The sequence below is a fragment of the Colias eurytheme genome, chromosome 27 (assembly GCF_061535395.1).
Source record: "Colias eurytheme isolate Ceu_HAF_F1 chromosome 27, ilColEury1 Martin Lab GWU primary, whole genome shotgun sequence".
Taxonomy (NCBI): Eukaryota; Metazoa; Arthropoda; class Insecta; order Lepidoptera; family Pieridae; genus Colias; species Colias eurytheme.
Genome location: NC_143006.1, coordinates 1,963,430 through 1,979,195, shown reverse-complemented (window position 1 = coordinate 1,979,195; position 15,766 = coordinate 1,963,430). Strand labels below are relative to the sequence as shown.

General features: G+C 31.9%; 1 long non-coding RNA gene across 1 annotated transcript in view; it reads right to left on the bottom strand.

Annotated features, from left to right (window-relative positions):
* Positions 1–3,059: 3,059 nt before the first annotated feature.
* Positions 3,060–15,766, bottom strand: part of LOC149896781 (uncharacterized) — a 29,308-nt gene continuing 16,601 nt past the window's right edge. Inside the window, exons 2-3 of the long non-coding RNA XR_016458261.1 lie at positions 6,749–7,114; positions 3,060–3,067 (exon numbers count right to left, since the gene is read on the bottom strand). This is a non-coding gene — a long non-coding RNA (uncharacterized LOC149896781). The remainder of the gene's footprint in view (positions 3,068–6,748; positions 7,115–15,766) is intronic.

Sequence of the window (15,766 nt, the reverse complement as noted above, 5' to 3'; positions counted from 1 at the left end):
GTCAACTTTCACAGAACAAAAGGTCACTTGTCATTGATTGATAATGTCACATTATCGTATTTAATGACAATACCAAATTATATTTGCATTAGAATATAGATTACTGTTACTTTCTAATTTTATAAGATCTAAGCTTTTTTCTAGCTGTTGTTTATTGACCTTTTCAATGGCATGTTTAATTTATTGTGTCAAATATACGTGAATTGTTATCTATAGCATATCTATTATCTTTACTAATTTTATAAAGCTGAAGAGTTTGTTTGTTTGTTTAAACGCGATAATCTCAGGAACTACTGGTCCGATTTGAAAAATTATTTCGGTGTTAGATAGCCCACTTGTCGAGGAAGGCTATATGCGGGTAAAACCGCAGGACACAGCTATTTAGTACATTAAATTAAAGGATTGGTACAGGACGAACTTATCACTCATCAGCAATTTCTATCATGCAACCTTAGTTAAAAAAAGATACATATTAACCTAAATGTTATAATATAATCCATATCAGGTTTAAAGACATGTTTCAACTTTCAACATGAATATGTTCACGCTTAAACGGCGGAACGAATTTGGGTAAATTTTGAATTACAGATAGTTTGATTTTGTTAAAAAATGTTTTGCTTTTATACCGATATTATTCATCGAATTATACACGTTTACGTTTACGATGTATAACCAGTAGTTTCAATCGAGATTAATTACCATGGCCTATGTTAAGAAGGAGTATAAAGCAAAATTACCAATCTTCTATTAGATGATACGTGTAATATTCAAGACCAAATCTAAAAAACAAAATATATATCAAACTAGATGATATGTTCAACGATAAACCACTTTTGGCGCTCTTTTTTTCTCGAGATAAAACGTTTGGTTTTGTCACGATAAAAGTGGTTTATCGCAGATAAAACCAAAACTAAAAGTAATTACACAAAATGCTCTGACAAATATCTTGCAAATGTTTTAATATAAGACATATTCACTACAATAAAAGTAGTGTATGATAAATTGATAAGTAGGTAGTATAATGAATAATACATAATTATAGATACTAATAGTATATTATGACTAGTATATTTGACTGACCGATTGGCTTGGTTGGTAGTGGCCCTGCCTTCCAAGCCAGAGGTCGTGGGTTCGATTCCCACCCGGGGCAAATATTTGTTTGATGAACATAGATGTTTGCTCTGTGTCTGAGTGTTGAATATCTATGTAAGTTTTATTTTTTAAATTATATATGTATCAGCCATCTGGTTTCCATAACACAAGCGAAAGCTTAGTATGGGATCAGATCGTGCCGTGTGTGAAAAATTGTCCTGAAATATGTATTTATTATCGGTATTTGGTCACTATTTATCATCTATCTACTATCTATTAAATTATCGTACTCGTATTTATTTTCTGAGTAGAAAGATATAAGTTGACATGATTTAATTGACATGAGTTAAAATATGTTATGACGATTCAAAAGTGCTTCTAGAAGAAGTCTAATTGAATAAATAAATGTTTGAGTTTGAGTTTAACATCTAATAATCTATACTAATATTATAAAGCTGAAGAGATTTTTGTTTGTTTGAACGCGCTAATCTCGGGAACTACTGGTCCGATTTGAAAAATTCTTTCGGTGTTAGATAGCCCATTTATCGAGGAAGGTTATAGGCTATATATCATCACGCTACGACCAACAGGAGTGGAGCCACGGGGGTGAAACCGCGCAGAGCAGCTAGTGCTATAATATAATCTTGATACTATATATTGTACAGGTACAAGATAATTACATCTGTAACCTTTCTTTAAATAATAATTTAAGATAGATTGCCATTTTGAGTTATTTGAATTCGATGACTAATTTATCATTTAATATAGATAAGGAATCGAATATCACTATGATATTTATAATTTCAAAGAATGAATAAAATCGTGTTTATTACATAACCTAATGTACAACTAGCTTTCCGTCCGCGGCATCACTCGCGTTTTCAAAGAAAAATCTAATCCAAGTTACCTTCTATATGTGTGCTAAATTTCAATGCAATCGGTTCAGTAGTATTTACGTGAAAGAGTAACAAACATACATAACGTCTTAGACTAAAGAGTAGAAAATAAATTTTAAAAAGAAGTCATAGACTGGTAGAGTAAAAAAGTCTGTATTAGTTGTGGCGCGAATTAAAAACTCGTTTCGTGTAACACCAGCAGTTATTTCTAAATGTCGAATGTTAAGCGCTTTTCGAATAGTTTCCAATTAATTTATAAATCAAAGTTTATTTATTTGGCGATGATAAATATTTTATTTATTAATAGGTGACGAGACGTGTAAAGCAATCAAATTTTAAAGAATTTATATATGTTTTTTGCGAGGACAGAACATTTTTTTACTGGCCCCGGGCTATGATGGCCAATCTGCATGGAGCCTATTCGATATATCAGGGACACCCAGGATTTATATTAAAAACTGTTTAAACAATTTTCAAAACTCTATTACCTACTAATACAGAGCTTAGTTGTAAACCATAGAAGAGAACGGAGCTTATTAAATACTAGCTGTGCTTCGCGGTTTCACCCGCGTGGCTCCGTTTATGTTGGTCTTAGTGTGATGATATATCGCCTATAGCCTTCCTCGATAAATGGGCTATCTAACACCGAAAGAATTTTTCAAATCGGACCAGTAGTTCCTGAGCTTAGCGCGTTCAAACAAACAAACTCTTCAGCTTTATAATATTAAGTTGAGTATAGATAAAAGGTGAATACAGAATATAGTAAAAGAAAAAACATCGTCTAACCGTTGTTATAATTGAGTTAAGGCAAGGCAAGTAACATAACACTGCGGGCTTCTTTAATCAATATGTAACTGACCATCAGTAGCTCCTGTCTGGCTTTTTATAAGGGCATTTGTTTTTTTATGATTTGTATAAGTAATTAGTAATGAAGTTGTTTGTATAAGTGAAACAATATATTTGAACTACGATAAAATATGATAGGACATAAAACACTAGATATATAAATACTTAATTTCAGAACTGAAGTTTTTATTAGGTTACATTTTTGGTAAGTTATTTTACCTTCTGTCACGTATCTGTAACGTAACAATTTATGTTTAATCATAATTACATAGTATATATTTTCATAAATAAATAAATAGATAGGTATATATATAGAAATTTAATATTAATAGATCATTTACAATAATCAATTCATAACGTACTTTTCTACCGGTATCAAACTTTCAAATGTCTGAATATTATGTTATTTAACACTATTTAAAACGAGCTATTATTATTCCTTGCTTACAAAATACTAGTAACTCGTACGCATTAGTTTATAATTTCCTACCAAATCTTAAATTCCATACATATTCTATACTACAGCTTTTCCCAATTATAAAACAGAGGTCATTAACCCACTAGTGTTGTATCATGTTGTATCGAATCGATAATTCGGTCAACGTGTCAACCGTAATTTAACACCTTGCCACATGGTGTAATTGGGTCATTTTGTTTTTGTGACTAATTTTATTACAGTAGTAAGGTGTCTTATATACCATACTTGAAATAATCAATGAAATATTGAAAGTGAAAGAAATACGAGATTCAAGCTTTAAGAAGTAACAAAAAGTACAGAAGGAAAATCAGGTAGGTACTGTATTATTTTTAATAATAAAAAAATGTTAAATAATAAATTACTATTGTAGCGCGTTGAACTCTTTTATATCAAGTAAAACATACTTGAAGAAATAATATCAACGATCTATTTGAGTTTGTTCATAAATATTTTAAATATTTTAATGTTATGTTAAAATAATTAAAATACCTACATTGTCTACTGAAAGGATTGTCAAACTGTATCAATATTCAATACTGTATACTGTAAACTGTATCATACTTGAATTTCCTGTTTCGAGGAATAATAAATAAATCGGTAAAAATCGGTTTAAGCTTAGCTTCATCCACGGAAAAAAAAAAAATTTTGATTTTGTAGACCACTTACATCCAGTCTTGTCAAATGTTATCTTTCTAAAATGCATTCAACATTCCATTTATTGGCTATGCAATAAAACAAAATGTTAAAAACCGTGCTTTAATCATAAGTATTTAATTCAAATCCCGTCTTAAGATATGATAATTTAAAATATATGTTAATTAATATTATAAAAGCCACCAACTTACACTGCGTAAAGTAAAAAAAAATTAGTTACATATAAGCCTACCACTATCAATGAAATTGCCAGATTAAAAAAGCAACTGGCCGTAAAATTGTAAAGGACGCCAATAAAAAGAATATAGATTCAAAAAAAAAATTAAATTCAAAAAAGGAATTCCCAGCTGCCATCGTTACGCGTATCGTGGGAGCGAGACGGGTATACGTTGTAGGGATGCGCGTGAAAGGGACGGATATAGGGATTATAGGCTATGGGATTATATTCTGGCATTAAACGTGTATTCGAGTTTATGTCTAATAGGTCGTTCATTTTGTTTACTGATTTAGTGGAATTTATTGGTTTCGATATTTCGAGCGTGCGGTTCTAACGATTAGTGAGGTTAAGCGTCGGTAGTCAATGTCAAGAAGTGGATGGGTTTATTGAGATGTTCTAGATGTTTCCTTTTAGTTTTGTAGGGCTGTTTTCAAAGGAGAGGTTATTGACCCTGGGTTGAAAGCGTGAAGCAGGCTTCTAAAAGATAATTTGACAGAAATCACGGGTAGTTGCATAAAACCAGCGAAAAAGGATGCGTTTTTATATGTTTTTATTGAAATTATAGTAAAATCTTCCTTCCAAAGCTACAATATAAGTGTCATGGACTGTATTTATTTAACCTTCGTCCTTTTTAATCTGGGCGGAGCAAAGTGAGCTTCTAGTCTCCCTTATAATAAATAAAAAAAAACATATTACATAAGGCAAATCCAAAATGCGTCATTGTTTTTTACATCTTTAATTACTACTGCGGTCCACCCCGGCTTCGCCCGTGGTACATATTTACGTATTTTCTATATAAGAACTATCCTCGTACTTCAAGGAATATAATAAGAAAGGAATTATCGAAATCGGTTCAGTCGTTCAAACATGATGCCGTGACAACGCGAAACGGGTTTCATTTTTATATATATACTACCGGTCCGCCCCGGCTTCGCACGTGGTACATATGAAAAATAGATTTTGGCCGATTCTCAGACTTACCCGATATTCACAAAAAATTTCATAAGAATCGGTCCAGCCGTTTTGGAGGAGTATGGCAACGAAAACTGTGACATGAGAATTTTATATGTATATTAGATAGATACATATTATCACAAACATGTTTTTGTTATCTAATCGATAACTTTTATGTCTTTCGTAAAGCAAATCAATTATAAATTATTTCGTCAGCTTAAGCTGACAATTTATCATTCTTTTGTTTTGAAGTTTTGAAGGTATGATTGTACAAACATTATAGCAACATATCACGTTAAAACGGTTAAAAGCTTCCTAATAATGTGTACTAAATTAAAAATAAATGTGGACTAGAATACTCTTTCACGTATAAACAGCTCATACGGACTGGATGACATTTACAACAGAGATAAATTATTTTGATAAGTGTATACACTTTTCATACAATTACTACCATAATGCAAGTCAGTAAGTTATTATTGACCTATAGATGTAAATCATTCTTACTAAAGTTCAAAACTAAACGTAACAATATATACATAAGTTTTAAACTAGTATACACATACATACATACACCGATTTCTCGAAAAACGTAACTACATAGATACACATACAATAATCGATTATTAAAAAAATCAACATCAAACCAAAACTTTACTAATTAAAACAATTAACAAGCCCATTCCTGGCAACCCTTGGGGAGGTAAGCGGCTTACGAGGGCCCTGTTTTGATTATTTCCAAGGATGTCTTGTCTCATAAAATATGCAGTGTTGTTCGAGTCTTCGTGATGTAAATTCTACTAATGGTAGTTTTTGGTTGCCAGTGCATTGGGGTGTGGTAGTTTGGTAGTTTGGTTTTTAGTGTTGGAATTAATGCGAATTTTGTGATTGATTCTGTGTGGTTTACTTAGTTAGGTTACGTCTTGTATAGAATTAAAGAAATAAGAGGTTGATACGTATGTATATTCGTGGCTAAAAGAAAATATTATCTTTACGGATGTAGTTAGTTTATACTTAAACATATTTTAAATATCTTTATTTCAAAATTCGACATATTTATGATTAGAACCATGAAAAATAATGTTCTCAACAAACAACAAAAAATAATTCGTCCAAGACAATCATGAAATTGCGTCATTAAACCTCATTTTCTCGGGCACAAGGAAATTAATTTCATTCGTACAAAATATTCCGATGTCCTTTGTTACTTTGTTCGCTTGAAAGACCATTTTATTTGTCATTTTGTAATTATTAATGTGTTATGATTAATCTCTTGACAGGTACAAATGAAGCTTTATTTCCCTCGGTTACTAAAAATGTATCCTTATGCAATTAAATATTTAAAAAATGTACAGAAATTTTTCCATTTCCCAAAACCCACGAATTAAACTATAAAGAGTGACAATCACAGTGACAATAATCATGAACATATATACGATATTACTAACAGAGTTATTATTTAAAATTGTTATTAAAAATGGTTACGTTTACGTTGTTCTTTAATAAACTTATCCATTGTATGAGCGTGCGTCTCTTACATTCCTTCTTCAAATACAACCTTTCCATGTCTATAGTATTATTTAATATCAATCTGACAATATCAAACCTTACCTTGCGGGAAGCCCACAGCTTCAAGCCCATGATGCGTCAGTCCAAACGGCCCCAACCCCCCAAGCGGTCCAGGCCCCATGCCCATATGATGCGCGCTCGAGTGATGAGCGTACGGGTTTTGAGACAGCGGCGAAGGCTGCTTCAGATAATGGAAGTAATGATGTAGCGGTGTAGTCGAGTGGTGCGCTTGAGGTGCCGCAGGGGCCGCCGTCGGCCCGCTCGCGGAGGAGTTTGTTAACAGCGCCATCTCTTGGTGGTGGAAATTAGTCACCGGGTTGCCATGTTGCGCGTGTGGAGCATGTTTGGTAGTTTTTAGTCTAATGGCTGGTGTGTGTGCACGCTCGGGATAGCATCTTGGTGGTTATTCTGAAACAAGAATTAAATTTATATTAAAGTGTGATAATAATTCAATTGACTAGTCTGTTTAAAACACTTTTGATTTGAAAGGATGTATTATTAAGAAATTTTAGGAGCTTCTAGAAGTTGTTTTTTGTTGTTTTAATGATATAACGAGAAAGAAAAGTAAGAAACTCCTGAAAATAGGTAACATCAAAACATTTTGATCAAATGTTGTATAATATATTATATTATGTATGTATATGTATTTATTGAAATTTGCTGCATAAAATCATTATTATCTTTAACAAAAATAGGTAGAATTATTCCGATGAGTCATTGATTATCAAAAAATGTCATATTTTAATGTAAACAAGGAAAAACATGCGTGTTATTATTGTTTTGTTAAGTTTTAACCTTTCAACAAGTTCTAAGAAACATATTTTCATATTTACTATGTACTGACTAAGTAATAAAGTTATTTTAATGCCTTAGATAAGTGTCGGATTATAATCAATTGAATTTAGTGCATTCCGTTTTAATTGATAATTAATGGTATTTTTGTAATAAGCACTTACATGTAATCTTATTAACGTTAAACTATTTATTTCTATGTTTATTTTATAATATTTATTTCGGCTTAGGATTTAAACTACTGTAGGTATTGAATATATGAAAAAAAATTCTAATACATAATAGTGCTAATTTACATAATATTATTTAAAAGAGATAACGTTTAATTGTTACCATTACTTACACACTAAAGATAAATGGATTTTTTGGTAAAATTCAGTATGAACTGCACAAAAAAGCACCCTTCATAGAATATTTATTATGATACAATTAATGAAGTAGATCTAACATCAAGTACTCTTGAAAAGAAATACAAAATAATTGCAGTATCAATTTCATTCCAACACATTCGTGTAAAAGCTAAACGTTTGTTTCCGCTCAGTGCATCTTTTAATAACATCATTGCACATGCCATACGCAATCATAAATAGTGCCTATCAAGTTTTTTGCAACAATCATAAACTATTTAACAATTACCCGAAGAATGGCTAATTTTCCGCGCGATTGCAACACTACATTCAAACGTCAAACGCCTTCCAATTTCGAATTCGTCACGACCGCTCTGAATGTTTTTTTCTTCTTTTTTTCTCATGTTGCCAGTGTCAAAAATTCGGGATTCGAATTGCGGAATTGTATAGTTTTTTTTTTTATTTTTTCAAATGCTCTAGGTACATGTTTACAGACATTTTGTCACGTTTGATTTTTTTTTATCTGTTACCTGAGTTACCTGCAAATCGAGGGGGCTATGATCACTCTTGTTTTCTTTGTGTTACGTATGAAAGTGATGACATGTTCGTTCGAAAATATTTTTGTTATGATCAATGCAATGAGAAGGTATTTTATATTTCTTTATTCCTTTTGTAAAATGTTCGTATCAATTTGAGATGCTGTGATATTTATATTTAATTTGTTATGCCTTCCAACAATTACGAGAAGCGGTTTTCTACGAAAACTGCTTTTTCCTCCATAATTTTCTAAAGTATTTGAAGTCAAGCATTTCAGACTATCGACGTTTAAAGATAAATTATTGTTTATTTGCACCTTTCTATATTCCATTATTTTATTTTGTCGTACTTGGTGACAAACAAATGTATGTATGTCCTAATAAATCTAATTAAGGCGGAAATAAAATGCCAAAAAATAGTAGTACTTTAGGTAAAGTAACCTCTAATTGCGTATATAATGAAATCATTTTACCAAATGTCTTTATTAAGAGACGTGAGAGTAGAAAGTATACAATCTTTTTTAAGTTAAAATTTTATATAATATGTAGTTTTGCATGGGAAGTTTTTTTTGTAGGTACGTATTTATACTATGAAATGAAAAGTTCGAAGCTTTTGTTCAGCATCACCTATTTAAAATGATGCAGCAAAATTAATACTTAAACATTAATTATTGTAAATGACACTAGATTTAATAAATTGGTCAACATGCAGTAAATTTTGTAAATCATTTATTTTTATAAAGACATATAATAACAGCAAAATATATGCGGTATACCTATTTCAAACTGGAGCCTCAAAAATTTCATACCAAGGTTAGGATAAAAGACAAGGCTTTTCAACATTGTCGCTTTTATCACACTTCGTCGAAATCTCTAATCTGTCAACAAAAGATTATCTAACGGATTAGGAGTTAATTTAGGAAAAATATCACCTATAGCTTTATACATAGAGTCGATATTCGAATACTTGGTAAAAGGGATTTCTGCTTGAGCTGAATTTTTGAAGTCGTACCTTTGAAGACAATTGTTACATTTTAATTTGCGGCGTTTTTGGAGTTTATGCGTCAATAATTTGTCTAAATACATTTTGGTTGCCTTTGCAAATGTGACGATATTATTTCGAAGAAGTATGCGATATTTTGAACACTTATTTCTTAGCACTATCCGTTTTGAACACTTTTCAGTTGACAGTTCGGGAAATTGGGAATTTTAAAGCGCAAGTTTTTAAAGTAGTAACAAACACACATCCATCCTCACAAACTTTCGCATTTATAATATTAGTAGGACTTAATTTAACATTAATTATTAATAAATTACTTCATTAATTTACCTCATTAATTCGTATTTACACACATTCTTATTATTATTACTTCATTACTTATTATATTACTTCATTAATTCGTATTTCATTTCATTTAATTGAAATTAGCTATGTGCTAGTCCAGACTTTAATCTTTATCAAATTTCATACAGTTCATTTCAGCCATATTTTCCCTAAAAAGAGTAACAAACATCCATCCATCCATCTTCACAATTTTTCACGTTTATAATATTAGTAGAAATAAGAACAGTATAGCAGACATTGCAATGTTATAGTGTAAAGAAGACATACCTAGCATTGCAATGTAATTATAAGTATATGGCAATACCATACAACTCTTTCCTCACCACTGCTAGTTACCACAAAAACTATGTAGTAGCACTCAATTTTGCACTTACCACGTACACCACACAAAAAGTTCCGAAAGCCTTTGTTATATCGACAAATGGTTACTGGGAATTGTCGAAAAATACCCAAAATGTGTGGAAAAAATCACCATTGTGAGCGTGATGTGCGTCGAAGCGTCGAAATTTGTCACAAAGCGACCCCTATGGTCAATTATAGTTTAATATCTTTGTCACAATATCGGTGGGTACGTAATTTATATGAGGGAGTGATATTTTTGTTACCATACGTGCATACTACTGATATAAACGCAAAAGTTTGAACGAATGTATGACATACTAGCTGCGCCCCGCGGTTTCACCCGCGTAGCTCCGCTCCTGTTGGTCTTAGCGTGATGATATATAGCCTATATATAGCCTTTCTCACTGAAAGAATTTTTCTAACCAGTAGTTCCTGAGATGTGCGCGTTCAAACAAACAAACTCTTCAGTTTTATAATATCTATTATAGTATCTACAAAATAAATATACCATCTGTTTTCACTTTTCATTTAAAAATCTGATTGAAAGTAAATGTAAGTAGGTATACAGCGACACACGCATTTCCTCTATAGTATTATATTTTAATAAATTTATACTTTAAATAATTCAAACCTTATGTATCTTCATTAATTTAAATAGGTATTGAAAAATAAATTTGCCTTTTTTTTGTGTGGTGTTTCTCAATGTTAGCCAGAAGGGCTTCTACATTTTAACGCGGACGCGTTGCCTTTGTGTTTATGTATTGATGAATTAGAATTGAAAGTTAATTACATGTTTTGAATGTAAATTAAAACGAACGCAAGAAATAGTATACAGTACCTACCTACCTTTAAGGGTAATTACTAATAATTATAAATACAAATGAATGAATAAAAATTTGGACTTTTTCTTAACTAAAATAAAATAATTGCAATAATAAATTTCCCCTTTAATTTTTTCTAGTTTTAAAATCTCTCAGAATATAAATAAATTATATTGATTAGTAATCACAGTTACTAGAGAATTTTATTTACCTAAATAAAAGAGAAAGATACATCGATATCGAGATATTTCGACACGTTATTAATGACCATACTCATAAAATATTATAATGAAGAAGTTATTCCTCACAATTATAACTTTATACTATGATTCTAATTATACTAATAGACGATATAATTAGTTTGTGCTACCGCATATAAAAAGTGTATCTTGATTAAGTATTTTGTGTTAAAAACAAATTTAGTTTGAGAAAAACCTTTGTTTTAATTGAAGTTGACAATTGTAATAAATTAACGTTTGTTATATGAATAAAAAGGCAAATCGATATAATATTTGAATAACTGAATCATGTTAAATAGTGAACTATGTAGGTAGTGAATAAATCTGTGTGTCATCTGTCAAAAAAGCATACAAAACAAAAGAATGCATTTTTTTCTTGTTATGGCAAGATGGCTTCTTGGCAAGATGATATAACTATTTGCCAGTGTCAAGTATGAAAAAGAATGCATTATCTTTCCAATTAATAGCATAATTAATCAACATAACCTATAATTTGCCATAAAATTCGCGCCATAACCGATCTGTCACGCTGACAGCCAGTGTTGCCAACTGTGCAAATAGAAAAAGTTACACGCAAGGGACTGTTTGTTTTTCTAGCTGGCAACAATGCGTGTTTACTCTTTATTATTTATTGCTTCTCCCGCGTTGACAAATAGATTTTTGTATATTGACACCGGGGGTGAATGGATGGATTTATGAAATATGTTCGGTGAAATGTGATAGAGATGTTTTTGCGAATAATAAGAATACAGCTTCCTGGTTCCTGAGATTTTGGGAGATTATTTTTTTTTCTTATATCACTTGTTTTATTTTTGTCATAATCTAGTGTTTTAAACATAGGTATGTCCAATAACTACCTATGTGCAAGCTTTTTAATTACCTTAGCTACTATTATTATCTAATTGTATTCTGTGACAATAATAAACCTTTACAAATGATTACGCAGATATCGACAAAATATGAAAAATACTGTTAACCTGTTTGTCAAACAGTTAAAGTTGGTATTTATACCGTGTAAGATTCTATAATTTTTCTCTACAAAATAAAAATACTCATAATATCGGATATATCATCTGTTTTCACTTTTCATTTAAAAATTAGATTGAAAATAAATGTACAGTAGGTATAGTTCCACACACATTTTCTCAATAGTATTAAACTTCAAATAATTCAAACCCAAAAGAAATGTAACATATTTCGTCTGCATGCACGTGTAACATGTATATCCGTTCCGTACAAAATATATTGACCGACGCGAACAAACATACAAAAAAAATCAGGCATGGCCCCTGTCAACTATGAATGAACATCATATATCTATTGTGATTCCATTTTGCGTTTAGATGTCTCTATTAAAAGTTTTTTGTACGGTAATGACGTCACAAGCTTAATTTATTTATTTATAGAAGGGCTTACCAGCAGAATACGTTCAAATAATATTTTTAATATTATTATTATGACAAGACTACAGAGACACGACTGAGACAACCTAGAATACCTAATAATAGGTAATCATTTTGAAGAAACAAGGTTCATTCTTTATATCAATTATCTACATAATCTGTCCGTCTATGTATGCTCACATTTTAAAAAATAATCAATAAATAACTTACCTATTAAGTTTTAGACAACGCGGGTGAAGTCGCCGGCGGAATGCTAGTCAATTATATAATGAAGCTTGAAGTACTAGGTACTCATTTCCGAACAAAATATGTATTTAAACTAAAACAGATTTGAGAGGAAATTACAGATATTATCTAAGTAAAATTAACTTCAACTTAACTAAAATTAATTATTCAATTGCTCTGTGTTCTATCATTACTGTTCAAAACACGCTACCGCTCATAAAATAGACTATATTATTATAGTCTTCAACCATGTAATAGTCCCTCACAAGGCCCGGGAGGATAAAAACAATTAGCAAAACTCTAGGGACTTGTAACTTGATCTTTACTTCGCGCAATGATTTGTTTTTGGTGTATTTTATAAGCTGAAGCGATTTTATAAAATATGGAAAATGGTTTAACTGTTGAGGTTGTTAACACGCTTTTATTAGCTTCACCTGTAATATGTAACCGATTCCTTTAGATTTGATTTTAAACGGACAGATTTAATTCGAACTTTGTACATTTTCAAACTCAAACTCAAAACATTTAGTTATTCAAATATACTTCTTTTAGAAGCACTTTCGAATCATCATTACATATTTTTAACATTTACCACCGATTCGGAAAGCAGTATCTATGCCAAAGAACTATCCTGTGGTTCTTACGCGATAACCCTCCATGGATTTTCATCTTCCATGTATTCCTTAACACTGTAATAGGCTCTCTCTGAACTAATACATTTTTCACATAAGTTTTAAATTTATCAAGGATCCTATCATAGTTTTATAAAAATTACTGAAATAGCATATCTAAAATGAAATAGGTATATACTCTTGAAAGGAAATCCTGCATATTATGGGAGTTGTGAAAAAAAGGAATAAGTCAGATCTCATCAAGAAGCGGCTGAAGAGATTTTCATGAATCTTGCTACTCATTTATCAAAAATATAAAACCAAACGAAAATCAGTTATTCCTTTTGGTAGCTACAATACCATACCTAGTTAACACAAATACGTCGTAACTTATAACAACCCTCTTTTTTCATCGAGGGTTACAAAATCGCTAACCACTCGTCGTTTAAGCCCTACCCCCTAGGGAGCTCCGCTAATGGCCCTGTTGGCAAACCGGGGGCGAAGGCCTAATAGCTTCTTTATGGCTTATTTATTTGATTTTTTACGATACTTGATATTCTTGGGGAAAGATGTTCTAGTTTATCGAATGGGATATGAATTTGATGCGGTTTTTTAATGTTTTTAGATTTATAATAGGTACATGTTAGTTACCGAGTCGCTTTCTAATGGCAAAAAATAATAGGTATACCACGTTATTTCACAAAAAAAATATGTCTTATCTGTTTGTATACTATCTGTTCGTTGACGGGAATCCCAGGTAAAGGATTATAACCCATCCAAATTTAAAGAACTATACATAATCCGAAAAAAATTGTTCCTCGCAAAATTCCCAACACAGACGAAGTCGGGAACCATAGCTAGTAAATTTCATAAGAGTTAAATAAAAGAATATTCATTCATAACTATAATTAAATACCATATAATATCCTTTCAATTCCACCCTCATTTTCTTCGGCACGTGGCCTATTGTTACAATAAATTGAAACGGCAAATTACTTAGATAAGTAATCAGATGTATTAATTTTTATTTAAAGATTATGCTTGACTGTGGGTACTTGATAAGTTATATCCGAATAGGTGTATGTGGAGGGATGCAAAAATGCTGAATGGATTTTGATGAAACTTAGTGGCGTGGAATGACGGAAAAAATGCGGAAGCCTAGCCTATCCTATTAAATAATAAATTTGGTATATTTGCAAAATTAAAGAGCATTATTCTTGCAAACATAAAAAAGGTGTATTTTATACAAATTCTTGGTGTATTTTAAGAACAAATAGGTATAAACATTTTTTAAAGACAAAACAAGTCAATTTCTTATAGTTTCCAAAAAATATATTTCACACGTAGGACGCGTGAGAGATTAAATATCGTTCGGATTGTTATATCATACCTAATTATAGGTAAGTATATCACATATAGTCTAAAAGAGTCTAGAATCTAGTCTATCGAGTATAAACTACTAGCTTTCCGCCCGCGGCTTCGACCGCGTTTTCAAAGAAAAACTCGCATAGTTTTCGTTCCCGTGGGATTTCCGGGATAAAACCTATCCTATGTGTTAATCCTAGTTACCATCTATATGTGTGCTAAATTTCATTGTAATCGGTTCGGTAGTATTTGCGTGAAAGAGTAACAAACATACATTTACACACGTATACATTCATCATTTCACAAACTTTCGCATTTAATATTATTATTATAGTAGGATAGGGTAACGTACCAGCATAGGTAGATAAAGCCTAGAGTGCGTTTCACGAAAGAGTTCCCCTGCCTTTTTTTTTTTTTTTTTTTTAGTGGGGAAATCTTGCATAGATACCCACGGCCTCTGGGGAAGAGGCCGTGGGTTATGTCGGATTCCTACCGACCAAAACCCCACTGTGTTCCGTCAAGCCGCATCAACGACGGGGCCACGGGTATGTGTAGAATTCAACCGTGACCCCATCAGCGGCAGCCCGTCACCGGGCCCAAACAAGCTAAGAGCCTGCCAGCTCTACCCTCATGGAGCGGCGTGAGCGGAACACGTCTCACGCCGCCTCATCCCACCGGACAATGGACTAAATCCCCACTCCATTGCCCGGCGAGAGTTCCCCTGCCTGATATTCTCCTTTCTAGGCAGCCGACCCCGTAAGATACGGGATAAGGCTAGGAAGAAAGGAGAATATTTTCTCTGTCATTTTTGATTGAAAAAAAATATTTTCGTTTTTGACAGTCAGGTATGCCAACATAACGGCAGGGGAACTCTTTCGTGAAACGCACTCTACAATAACTGTCACTGTGTATTTATATAATCGGTTCTGTATTCAGAAACTCTTATCAATAGAACTATAAGAAAATTGCCATTTGTAAATATTACCTACCTTGTTACTTACAAAATATACCTAGATAAGGGTTGCCACTGACAA